We start from the raw sequence: 13376 nt of genomic DNA on the forward strand, positions 1-13376 counted from the left end.
AAGAGGAAGTAAGTGTGAGGCCCTATCCCACAGGATTAGTGGCCATATAAGAAAAGACATCAAGGTTGGAAAGATGGTTCAGCACTTAGATGTACTTCCTGCAGAAGCATGAGGCTCTGAAGGGGCCTGAGATTGCTCAAGTTCAAATCTCCAGATCCCAGGTAAAATAGCTAGGCAAAGCCACATGCACCTGTAACCCCAGTGCCACAGGGGAGCAGACCCAAGACTCAACATAACACCAAAGCTCTGGAAATAGTAAAAGGAGAGGCTCCAGCTCAAAAGCAAGACCAAGTAGAAGAGCAACAAAGCAGGCAGTCTGATGTTCTACTCCGGCACTGCAGGCAAGCATATGGGGTACCACAGGGGAACAAACATGAGCATACACCCCCCCAACACATTACACACACATAAGCAAAAATTTTTAAAAAGTAAAAAGGAAGAGACCTTCGAGATTTTGCTTTCTCTTTCACCCAGCAAGATACCATGGAAAGCACCATCTGTGGGGAAGAGAGAGATAGAGAGAGAAAGACAGGGAGAGCCCTTACCACTGTAGGCACATGAGGCTCTACCTCAGAGTGGCAAGCATTCAATGGCTGTAGTAACATACTTTAGTGTGTAAAACTTTGTCATGGCCACCTAAATCACTGAGGACATTCAAGGCAGGGTTGCTGTAAGGGATAAAGCCTGGAAACAGTCAGGTCTCCATGGTGGGAAAAGCTGCACCACTTGTATGGGTGCTTGGGACAGGACATGCCTGAGACAGGCTTTGGGAAGTGTCTTCCCATGGGAAGTAAGAGTATAGCAGCACACGAAGCTGAGTGAACAGATCTCACTAGACGTCTGCACGCAGGCACTGTGTCACTGAGCACTGCGCATGCTCACACAGGCATGCACATGTGTGAAGGTCCAGGTATCTCTGGCTTTGCGTGTTGAATGTTACAATCAGCTGTCAGATCTAGGGCTCCCTTTCCACTAAAGTCCCAGTGATAACACATTTTTCTTACTGCTTTGTTGGAGGTATTTAAATTTTACACTATGGGTTTGTCAGTATTAAAATACCAACAGGAATTTTTTGAAGACAACTCTTGCTTGCCCCCTTTAGGCTGACATTGAGGATCTTCTACAGTCTTCTCACATGCACGTCCTCTACACCACCCCACATGGTCCTGACCTATCACCTGGGAGCTGGATTTCCCAAGACATAATGCCCAATCCTTGGCATACCAGGAGGAACACAGTGCAGGGAGGGGGAAGTGCTGGGAGACCCAAGGCCTGAAGCTGAACTGGGGGGCTGACCATACTATGATCCAGATGTACGCCCAAAGACACCCAGACTTGAGTAGCTGCTAAGACGCAGGAGTACTCAGAGCCAGTGGAATCAGGTCACAGTGACCTGCTCCATCCTGCAACCCCTCATTCAGTCAGTTTCCCCTGGCCCTGAGACATAGGCATGGCTGCATTTTCCAGGCTTCATGGAATTCTGTTCCTGGCACTCTAGATCCTGGACTTGGTGAGTCCCTTCCAGGTGCTCAAGGGCAAAAATGGCATGCACATACTGCTCTTGGGCCAGGGCCCAAGTGCTTGCAGCTGAGACTGCCTACTACTGTCCTCTGCACCAGCCTAATGCTGGTGGTTACGGAAGGCCACAATCCAAACAGAAGAAGCCTGAGTCCCTGGGTGATAGACAAACTCTTGGGGAAGCCTCAAATACACTGTGGGAGTAAGAAGGGAATGTCTACAGTCCAGGCCATTGTAACTCAGGCTTAATAGCTATAGTGACAGGCATTCCTTCTCTGACTGAGCAGAGGAGACAGTGGATATGCCTCCTGGGCTCCAGTGCTCAGCATGCACTTGCCTTCTCTTTGGCACTCCAGCTCCTAGAATCCTGGCTATATGATCAAGAAAGCTTTTTAAGCTCTCATATTAAATAAAACATCCACGTCCATTTTCAAACCCATTTCTTTCAGGTCAACCTGTCAGGGCCCAGTCTTCACAGTCGGGAAGGAACTAATTAATAATTCACAGAACCACCTCCATTATGGAACACAATGTGGAGATTTCTCAAAGCATTACAAGCAGGACTACCATGTGAGTCACCTACTTCACTGTAGCGTAGGTAGCTGAAGAAATTGAAATTGATATGTCAATAAGCCACCCACATGACCATACTCACCAAAGCAGTTCTTTTTACAATGGCCAGGCATGAACTGACCCAGGTGTCCTTTTCTGAGGAGTGGATAAAACCGGGGTGCTATATACATGGAGCATCATTCTGTCTTTTGTTATAATGTGAACATACCCAGGGGACTTGAAGTAGACTAGGTATAGAAAACCAGACACCACTTCTCCCTATCCTGTGTGGGATCAAGCAGAGAGAAATAGCAGAATGGTGGTGACACGGCTGAGTGGGAGATACTGCAAACAACTTTCTTTCTGACTATGGAAAGTGTCACTTCAGTTGCTTGGGGCAGACAGCTTCCCTGTCAGAGGTGGATGGAATAGCATTACTACATGGATGAAGTCAGTGTCCGTCACAGTAAAAGCCAGCAGGCCTGTCAGTGTGGTAAAATGTGGGGACGTATCTGCCAAGTTGAAACACCCAGCTCTGGGACACCTCACAGAACAGCTTGATAAGGAATGAAACTTCAACAAGCTCATCTGGTTAACTCAGACCACAGGAAGAGTAAGCTCTGAATCATCAGATGTCTGTACAACATGGGACAGAGATGCTATATCTCCACTGACCCAGTGGCCTGCATGTGCTCTCGTCTTGTCTCTGTCCCTTGCTGGTCTCTCCCCCACGTACAGCTTCCATTTCCGTAGCTATATATGAAGCAGCCTTATCTGTTCCAGCAAGTCCCCCTGTGGGGAGCTAGGTCCTACTGAAGGCCAGAGGCAGGGAAGCCACTAAAGGACAGAGTGCTTCAGAAGAAGCTGGCACAGGGCCTATGGCTGGCAAAGTCCACATAAGCAAGAGAGTCTGTGTCAACTACATAGGTGGGGGATCTACACCACATGAGGGCAATTGTTCTGTCTTTTGACTCAATGCCTCACGCTCTGAGACTCAAACTGCTACAAAGGGTTTCACCCAGGCCCCATAACCCAGTTTTGAACCCCTTCTTTGCCACTTATGGGTCTCTCCCAATAGGTTGCACAGCTGTGGCTACCACTGTGAGTCTCACTGAGCTGAGCTAGGCTGGAAATGATCCCTTGGTGATAGCAGAACAAGAAAGTCAGACCTCACTGGAGACAGTAAACAGAAGCCAAAGGACCTAGTTTATCCTGGGGATATGGCAGACATTACTAATTGATCACCACACACACTCTTCGCTGCTGAAACTATTTTACTTTCATTACCCACCCCCCAGCATCACAGAGTCCAGGTAGCAGAATGTCCAAATTTCCCTGAATGCCAAAACCTAGGCTTGGTTCTGGGGCAGCCAGCACCAATGAAGAAAACTAAGAAACAGTGTGACTCACTAATGAGTGAGCAGCTCTGCCTGGATTCCAGTTTTCTTTGTACATGGGTAGAATCGGCCAAGGCCTGATGTCTACAAAGAAAGATTTTAATAGAATCACGACAACGAAAGCCTAATTAAAGTGCAAAGAATACATAGCCAGAGCCCCTCAGCTCCTAGCTGCTGGGGCTTAATTGAGAGAGAGATGCAAAGAAGTGCACAGTCTGATACCAGGGGACCGGCAATGGCAAGCTAGGTCCCACTGAAGGGCCCCCCGAGCTGTGCAGCATAGGGCTGGCTAGCTCCACCACACTCTGGGGTCTGGCAGAAGCTTATCTCAGCAGGGTGTCTCCCTGCAGGCTGGCAGTCCCCAGGCAGGAGCAGCAGAGGCCAGGGGCACTCAGCTTGTTCTCTGACAGAGGAAAATGAGAGGGGAGTCACACCTCAGCCCCAACAATTTTCCCACATGATCTGCCCTGTAGTTGACAAGCAAGAGAACAGCAGGCCCAGGGTCCTAGATAAGTCTGTCTCTGCTTCACTGTGTCGGGAGGGCTTCTCCAGGAATGTATGGCAGCTTCTAGGTTAGAAATGGAGTGACCTGTCAGGCACACACAGAGGGTGTCACATGGCCACTACCCTAGGAGGAGGACAGCACATCAGGCTTGGAGGCCACTGATCTGGTGCTTGAGGAGGCAGAAGTTAGAGGTGCCCAGGGCTGGGAACACCCAGCAGAGAAAGCCTGCAGTCTCAGCCCTATCCAGGGCTGGACACTAGCTCCTACCCCAAAATGTGCACATCCCAACTCACAAGTTTAGAGTGGGGCCTGATGACACTCAGTGTAGTAGTCAGCTTTATATTGCTGGGATGAACTTTCAAACCAGGCACAGTTATGAAGGAAGGGATTTATTGAAGCTTATAGACCCAGGGGAAGTTCTGTAATGGCAGAAGCAGCTGGTCTCCTTTCACAGATCCACACAGACAGAAATACCATGACCAGCACCATAAGCAATCACACTCCAGGAGCCTCAGGCAGAGCCCAAGCACTCTGCCTACCTTAGACTGGAGTTCCAGATCTACACCACACTTTAGGGCTGGACCTTAGGTTCCACCCACAGTGACCCCTCCACCAGCCAGGCAATTGGAGAGCTAAAGCTCCAATAAGCTCCTGAATCTATTAGGAGGCATTCATTCAGGTCTCGGAGAAAAGTAACTTAAGGAGATAATGATTTTTTTGAGCTCAAGGCTTCAAAGTCCATAGTTGGAGGGCTCCATGCTATGGTCGTGCAGAGAGGCAGAACAATGATGTGGTGGGAGAGCATGGTGGGAGACAGTAGTTTACCTCATGGCAGCCAGAAGCAAGACAGCACCCTTCAAAATCATGCCCCTCGTGACCTGCTTCTACCACCCAGGCCCATCCTCTAACAGGTCATTCAACTGTGAGTGAAGCAATTGGCTCACCGATGCTCGTGCCTTCTCATGATACAATCACCTCTCCACAGTGCCACCAGCTGAGGAACAAGCCTTCAGCACTTAATGCTTGATGCTTCACCTTAAAGCCTTGGAAAAAGAAGAACAAGGCAAACTAAAAATCAGTTGACGGGAAGAAATAATAAAGATTAGGGCAGAAATTAATGAAATAGAAACAAAAAAAATTCAAAGAATCAATGAAACAAAGAGCTGGTTCTTTGAAAGGATAAACTAGATTAGTAAACCCTTAGCAAATCTGACCAAAAGAAAGAGAGAAGAGACACAAATTAATAAAATCAGAGATGAAAAGGTAACATCACAACAGATTCCAGAGAAATTCAAAAAATCATAGGGACATACTATAAAAGCATATACTCCACAAAGTATGAAAATCTGAAAGAAATGGATGATTTCCTTGATTTATATGATCTACATAAATTAAATCAAGATGGAATTAATCACTTAAATAGACCTATAACAAGCATGGAGATCCAAACAATTATCAATAATCTATCGACTAAAAAAAGCCCAGGCCCAGATGGATTCACTGCTGAATTTTACCAGACCTTCAAGGAAGAGCTAACACCATTGCTTCTTAAGCTTTTCCAGGAAATAGATAAAGAAGGAATTCTACCAAACTCCTTCTATGAAGCCAGCATCACTCTGATACAAAACCAGGCAAAGATAGAACAAAAAAAGAAAATTACAGACCAATCTCCCTCATGAACATAGCTGCAAAAATTCTCAACAAAATATTGGCAAACAGAATACAAGAATATATCAAAAAGATCATTCACCCTGACCAAGTAGGCTTTATCCCAGAGATGCAGGGATGGTTCGATATATGCAAATCTATAAATGTAATACATTATATAAATGGACTGAAGGACAAAAATCACATGATCATCTCATTAGACGCAGAGAAAGCGTTTGACAAAATCCAACATCCCTTCATGATAAAAGTCCTACAGAGACTGGGAACAGAAGGAACATATCTCAATATAACAAAAGCTATTTATGACAAGCCTATAGCCAATAAATAATTAAAGGGGGAAAAACTGGAAGCTTTTCCACTAAAATCAGGAATAAGACAAGGGCATCCACTGTCCCCACTTTTATTTAATATAGTTTTGGAAGTCTTAGCCATAGCAATAAGGCAAGAGATGCACATAAAAGGGATACACATTGGAAAGGAAGAGATCAACTTATCATTATTTGCAGATGACATGATTCTATATATAAAGGACCCTAAAGACTCTACTAGCAAACTGTTAGAGCTGATCAAAACCTGCAGCCATGTAGCAGGATACAAAATAAATACACAGAAATCAGTAGCTTTCATATATGCTAACAACAAACACACAGAGGATGAAATCAGAGAATTACTCCCATTCAGAATTGCATCGAAAAAATAAAATAAAATAAAGTACCTTGGAATAAACCTAACCAAGGAAGTAAAGAATCTCTACAATGAGAATTTTAAAACACTCAAGTGAGAAATTGCAGAAGACACTAGAAAGTGGAGAAACATCCCTTGTTCCTGGATTGGAAGAATCAATAATGTGAAAATGGCAATCTTACTAAAAGCAATCTACACATTTAATGCAATCACTATCAAAATTCCAAAGGCATTTTCACAGAAATAGAAAAAAAACAATCCAAAAATTCATTTGGAATCATAAAAAACGTCAAATATCTAAAATAATACTGAGCAACAAAAATAAGGCTGGTGGTATCACCATACCTGATTTTAACCTATAGTACAGAGCCATAGTAACAAAAACAGCGTGGTACTGGCACAAATGCAGACATGTAGATCAGTGGAACAGAATAGAGGACCCAGATGTAAGTCCAGGTAGCTATAGCCACCTGATATTCGATAAAAATGCCAAAAATACTCATTGGAGAAAAGAAAGTCTCTTCAGCAAATGGTGTAGGGAAAACTGGATATATATCTGTAGAAGGATTAAAATAGATTCTCTCTCTCTATGCACAAGAATTAGATCCAAATAGATTAAAGACCTTAACATCAGACCTGAAACTCTGAAACTGCTAGAGGAAAAAGTAGGGGAAACCCTTCAACATATTGGTCTTGGCAAAGACTTTCTGAATATAACCCCAATTGCTCAGGCAATAAAATCACAGATTAATCACTGGAACCTCATGAAATTACAAAGATTTTGCACTGGAAAGGACACAGTGAGAAAAGCAAAGAGACAACCTACAGAATGGGAAAAATCTTTGCCAGCTATATAGCTGATAGAGGATTAATATCTAGGATATACAAAGAACTCAAAAAGTTAACTAATAAGGAATCAAACTAGCCAATCAAAAAATGGGCTATGGAGTTAAATAGAGGGTTCTCAAAGGAAGAAATACGAATGGCATATAAGCATCTAAAAAAATGTTCTATGTCACTAGCCATCAGGGAAATGCAGATTAAAACTACATTGAGATTCCATCTCACTTCCTGTCAGATTGGCTACCATCATGAAAACAAATGGTCATAAATGTTGGCTGGGATGTGGAAAAAGAGGAACCCTTCTACACTGCTGGTGGGAATGCAATCTGGTCCAGCCATTGTGGAAATCAGTGTGGAGGTTCCTAAAACAGCTAAAGATTGATGTACCATATGACTCAGCTATAGCACTCCTAGGCAAATATCCTAAGGACTCATCTCATTTCCTTAGAAGTACGTGCTCAACCATGTTTATTGATGCTCAATTTATAATAGCTGGGAAATGGAACCAGCCTAGATGTCCCTCAACTGATGAGTGGATAATAAAGATGTGGCACATTTATACAATGGAGTTCTACTCAGCGGTAAAGAAAATTGCAGTTATGAAATTTGCAGGAAAATGGATGGATCTGGAAAGGACTGTACTAAGTGAGGTAACCCAGGCCCAGAAAGCCAAGCGCCTCATGTTCTCCCTCATATGTGGATCCTAGCTACAGATGATTGGGCTTCTGTGTGAGAAGGAAAATACTTAGGATCAGAGGCCAGTAAGTTAAAAAGGAGACATAAAGGGAATAGAAAGGAAGGGAGGAGGTTACTTAAGAGGTTGGTATTGCATATATTTAAGTACAATGATTGAGATGGGGAGGTAATATGATGGAGAATGGAATTTCAAAGGGAAAAGTGGGGGGGGGAGGGAGGATACTACCATGGGATATTTTTTATAATCAAGGAAAATGTTAATAAAAATTGTGAAAAGAAAAAAAAAAGAGTTATTATTGTAAGGTATGAATTTATTCTTGCTATTCTTTTTATTTTGTAATGCTTCCTGTTTTTCCTTCATTTTCTTGTGTTAACTATTATTTCAGTATGGTTTATTTTTTCCTATTTTCTCATGTATGTTTTTATTTCTCTTCAGTGTAAAAGATCTCTTAAGTATTTTCTGCATAGCTGGCTTAGCAGTCATATATTTCTTTGTCTTGTTTTTGTTGTGGAATGTCCTTGTTTCTCCATCAATTTGGATGTATAGTTTTCTTGGATAAAGTAATCTTGGTTGACAGTGCTATCTTTCAGAACTTGGAATACATCATTCCAAGCCCTTCTGGCTTTTAAAGCTCTGTTGAATAATCTGCTGTTATCCTGAGGGGCTTGCCTTTATATGTGAGTTGACATTTCTTTTTAACTGCTTTCAATAAGTTTTCTTTGGTTTGTGTGTTTGCAGTTTAGTTATAATATGGTGGTAAGAGGTTCATTTCTAGTTCTGTCTGTTTGGTGTTATAAAGGCTTCCTGTATCTGTATTGGCATGTCTTTCCTTATTTGGGGGAAATTTTCTTCTATGAATTTGTTGAAAATGTCAGCTGTGCCTTTAGTGTGAAATTCTCCTTCTACTATACCCTGAATTTTCATGTTTAATCTCTTCATAATGTCCTGAATGCCTTGGAATTCCCATTCATACCTTCCTATTAGGTTATGTTTCTCTTTGTTGGACTGTACTAGATCTGCTACCATGACTTATAGTTTAGATATTCTGCCCTTCCTTGATCTATTCTATTGTGGAGATTTTCTACAGTGTTTGTATTTGACTTACTCTGTTTTGCATTTATAGTATTTCTGATTGGTATTTCTCCATTATTTCTATTTCATTATCCACGTCTTGTGTTGACCTCCTTATTTCGTTAAGTTGGTTTCCTATGATTTCTTGGGATTCTTTTAGGTTTTTGTTTTCTTCTTTGATTCCTTTGGTTTCTTCTTTAATTTCTTTGAACATAGATATAATTACTCTTTTGAATTCTTTGTCAAGCATGTCATCCAGTTTCACTGGAGGTCCTTTCTCATGGATTTATAATTTTTGATGGAATTAAGCTGTCTTGATCGTTTCATGTTTCTTGTATTATATTGTAGAGATTTTTTTGTTTATTTTTATTTATTTAAGTGCAACAGACAGAGAAAGAGGCAGAGAGAGAGAGAATGGATGCACCAGGGCCTCCAGTCACTGCAAACAAACTCCAGATACATGTGCCACCTTGTGCATCTGGCTTACATAGGTACTGGGGAATCAAGCTTTGAACCAGGATCCTTAGGCTTCACAAGCAAGCAATTAATTGCTAAGCCATCTCTCCAGCCCCAATGTAGAGATTTTTGCATCTTGAGTTAATTTGATGCTTGGGTTTTCTAATTATCTGCTGTATTCTTAGATATGTAAATCCAGTGTTATATATCTTCAAAGCAGGAACCTAAGATACCAAGGATGCCTCTTATATTAGTCCCAGAGTAATAGCAGAAATTGCCATGGGCTGGCAAAGCTGGGACCACCAGTCCGAGGGAAAACAGGGCCTTGGGAGGTGGGCAAGGAGTCGGCGAAGTGACAAACACACACACACAGGAGGTTAATGTTTCTGAGTATATTTTACTGAAGCAGAGCATCAGGTTATATACAATTCTGGCTGCATAAGCTTAACCTTTGTTTGGTACAGTTTTATGAATAGCCTGTTCCAGGAATTAAGGCACAAATACATGAGTAAAGATTACAATTACAAATTTAATAGTTAATATCTCACCAAAATCAGTGTTAGTCAGTGGTTACAAATGACGTTAGATTTTTAGCCTGCTTCAAGCATCAAGTATTTTTAACAAAAGTTCTAACAGGGCGACTTCAGAACTCTAATACATTTTTATCCTTCAACCATGCCATAAAAATGTAAGCAAGCACTAAGGTGGCTTCGACCTAGCAAGTCTGTCCACAAAAGTTAAAGATTACCAAGAAACATGTTTCCCACCATTATTTACTAGTGTATCCCCATTCCTATACACTCCTATGTAAAGTAATGGTTCATCGATGGGTTCTGGTCCTTGGAATTTTGACTATGGCTTGAAACAACATCAGGGTCTTTGGAGGAAATGTCACACCATCAGGTGACTCGACTTTGGGAAATTGTTCCATATCTAATTTTTACTAAATTGTGAAAGAACATCGTGCTGCTGTCATGTGTCAGGAACAGAACAGTAGTAATGAAGAAAACAGCTATCAGAGAGCAGCAAAAGGCACTACAATCCTGGAGAATACACGTCCTTCCATGAGGCTTTTGTCCTTGAAGCTTTCACCTTGGCCTGCTGAACAGGTCACGTAGACTCCATTGGAGTTGGCGTGGCAAGAAATGACCCTAGGTTGAGTTCGTCTGTTACACAAGTATTCTAGCAGTCTGGGTGGAGCAAAATATAGGCAAATTCTAAAATTCAACTGAGCAATATACACATTCAATCAAAGCCAGCAAAGAGTATTTATGCAAGAGTGGGGATTAAAGCAAACAGATCATCTAACAAAGCCAAAGTCTCCAAGGATGTGTGTTGATCCACTCCCGTAATCCTGTCAATTGGGAGGGTGAGATTTGTGGTCTAAAATGGGTTGCAGCCTGGGACTGAGTGAGACCCTACCCCCAAGAAAGACGGAAGAGAAAGGCACTATAATTCAGGAAATATCAAAAACAACACAAGTCAACCCCCAAACACAGCTTATTTAAGAGTGGTAAAGCTGACCACTAGTACATCAGTCAAATCTAACCCACAATCTGCCCTAACATGAAGGTGCAACTAGCACTGCCAGAGCAGGCCTATATATCTGAATTTGGGGCGGGTATTCATCCAGAGTATTCTGGCCCTGTTACCTTTTGAGATGGCTTTTGGTCTCACTTATGCTTTGTACTTGGCTAAGCTGGTTGGGCCAGTGGATCTGCTGCTCCAATTGGCTCTGCTAGAAGCAGTGTGGCTGAGATCCCTTGTCTCCAGTGGCTGCTGGTGCTGACAGCTGGGAGAGGGGAGGTTGTGGAGAGGGCCTACGTTCCAGAGCTGCTCAGTGGGTCCCATTTGTCTTCCCCTTCAGGAGCTGCTCAGTTGGTACCTGCTGTGTTCTCTTTCAGATTTTTTTAAAAATTTATTTATTTGAGAGCAACAGACAAAGAGAGAAAGAGGCAGACAGAGAGAGAGAGAATGGGCATGCCAGGGCCTCCAGGCACTGCAAACAAACTCCAGACGTGTATGCCCCCTTGTGCATCTGGCTAACATGGGTCCTGGGGAGTTGAGCCTCGAACTGGGGTTCTTAGGCTTCACAGGCAAGCGCTTAACTACTAAGCCATCTCTCCAGCCCTCTTTCAGATTTTTTTGACTTTATGGAGCTGGTGTGAGTGTAGAAACCCTTCCCTGTGATTCTGCTAGAGCTGGCTCAGGCAGGACCAGAGCATGTGTAGCTCTTTCCAATGGACCAGGACAACCAGCCCTCTGGTGGGAGTTGCTCATGTGATTGGTAGAAGCTCTGGGTCTGTTCTGCTTTTCTGTTGTGGTTGATAATCTTATACACCTGCACATTTTGGTAGGAGAATCTATTGTGTTGCTTTCCTGCTTATTCCCCTCCCCCCAGGCTGCTTTGTGAGGCTACTACACTTCCATCTTACCAGAAGCCATCCTTGTCATGATAGAACCATTCATCATGGAGCTGCTGGTCGTAATCTGTGACTTCGTTGGTAGGCAACAAGTCCTGGTTCTCCAGAATCTCTTCTCCAGAGAGCTTTTGGTCAACATTTAAATCCAGCTCCTCAATTAGCTGCAGCACCTTCTCTTGAGGAATGCTTGATGACTGAGCACTTCCCACCATAACAGCCCTTGGGGAGTAAAATTGCCATTATTATCTTTGTCATACTCATTCATGAATCTGTCTTTCTCAACAAGTCTGGTATCTTCATTTGCAGTTGGGTCTTGTCGGAAATCACCAAGAAATTCTTCTAAACTAACAGATCCATCACCATTTTTGTCATGCTCCTCAGAAGTCTGTTGAATGACAAATTCTGCCATATAATGAACTTCTTTGGGGTACTCAAAAGCAATAACTTCAAGCTCCTGGCTAGCTTTTTCAAATCTCGTCTTCTCCTGTTAATGAAGCTACCTATAGGATTCCTCTTCTGCATCATCTGGAGCAGTGTCCCCATCCAGTCACACTGTCATACATCTGGATGTGGTATGATAAACAATGTCACAGTGCATCACTGTGTCTATCATACAAGGTAGATGACTTTTTTGCTTCTTGCATACCAGAATTCTTAAGACATCTGAATCTACTAAGCTTGCTTTCGGTGGAAAGCCATCTGAGTCCAAGTCATTTTTTTTTAAAGTAGGGTCTCACTCTGGTCTAGGCTGACCTGGAATTCACTATGTAGTCTCAGGGTGGCCTTGAACTCACGGCGATCTTCCTACCTCTGCATTCCGAGTGCTGGGATAAAGGCGTGTGTGTGCCACCATGCTCAGCTCCAAGTCAATTTTAATTTGATAGCATTTTTTTTCTTTTCACAATTTTTATTAACATTTTCCATGATTATAAAAAATATCCCACGGTAATATCCTCCCTCCACCCCCCCCCCCGCACTTTCCCCTTTGAAATTCTATTTGGTAGCATTTTTAATTGGTAGCAATTTTAATTTGGAAACAAATTATTGATTTCTGAAATCAGTCTTACAGGCAACAGTACTGTGGAGAATTGTTAAAATGGAAGGCCTTGGAAGCCTCTCAGAGAAATCTAGAATGGCAAGGTCTTGGCCTCATGGTGAATGGCAGGGCCTGTAGAGTGTCCATTCACTTTCCAGTTGCATTCTGTTGTCTGTGTGACTCCAGGTAACCAAATGGGAACTAGAAAAACTCAGCAAAGGATGTGGATTTTTTTGTTTGCTTGTTTGAAAACAAATGACTGCATCTCTGGAAACGGGAGTTTTTGGCTAAATCTTGAATCATTCTCTGGAAATCCCTAAATACAACCTAGGAGAAAATTAGGGGGCAGTGCATCATCTTCTTGTTGAGTTCAGTCATCATGGTCAGGGTCAGGTCTTCATCCACTAAGACTCCTGAGCTCCCTGGAGCAGTGATGGTTGGGACCCATCCAATGTAATGTGCTTATGTATGACTCAGCCTCCTGAACAGGTTGGTAGAGGTCATGAACCCCAAGCTTTGGACAGTG

General features: G+C 42.8%; 1 protein-coding gene and 1 pseudogene across 1 annotated transcript in view; both read right to left on the reverse strand.

The window, feature by feature from the left end:
- The window catches only part of Sorcs2 (sortilin related VPS10 domain containing receptor 2), a 478299-nt gene that overhangs the window by 219032 nt on the left and 245891 nt on the right, over positions 1-13376 (reverse strand). The window lies entirely within an intron of this gene.
- On the reverse strand, positions 11593-12532 carry LOC123464389 (annotated as a pseudogene).

Source organism: Jaculus jaculus, chromosome 11 (genome assembly GCF_020740685.1).
Source record: "Jaculus jaculus isolate mJacJac1 chromosome 11, mJacJac1.mat.Y.cur, whole genome shotgun sequence".
In the NCBI taxonomy this organism is placed as follows: Eukaryota; Metazoa; Chordata; class Mammalia; order Rodentia; family Dipodidae; genus Jaculus; species Jaculus jaculus.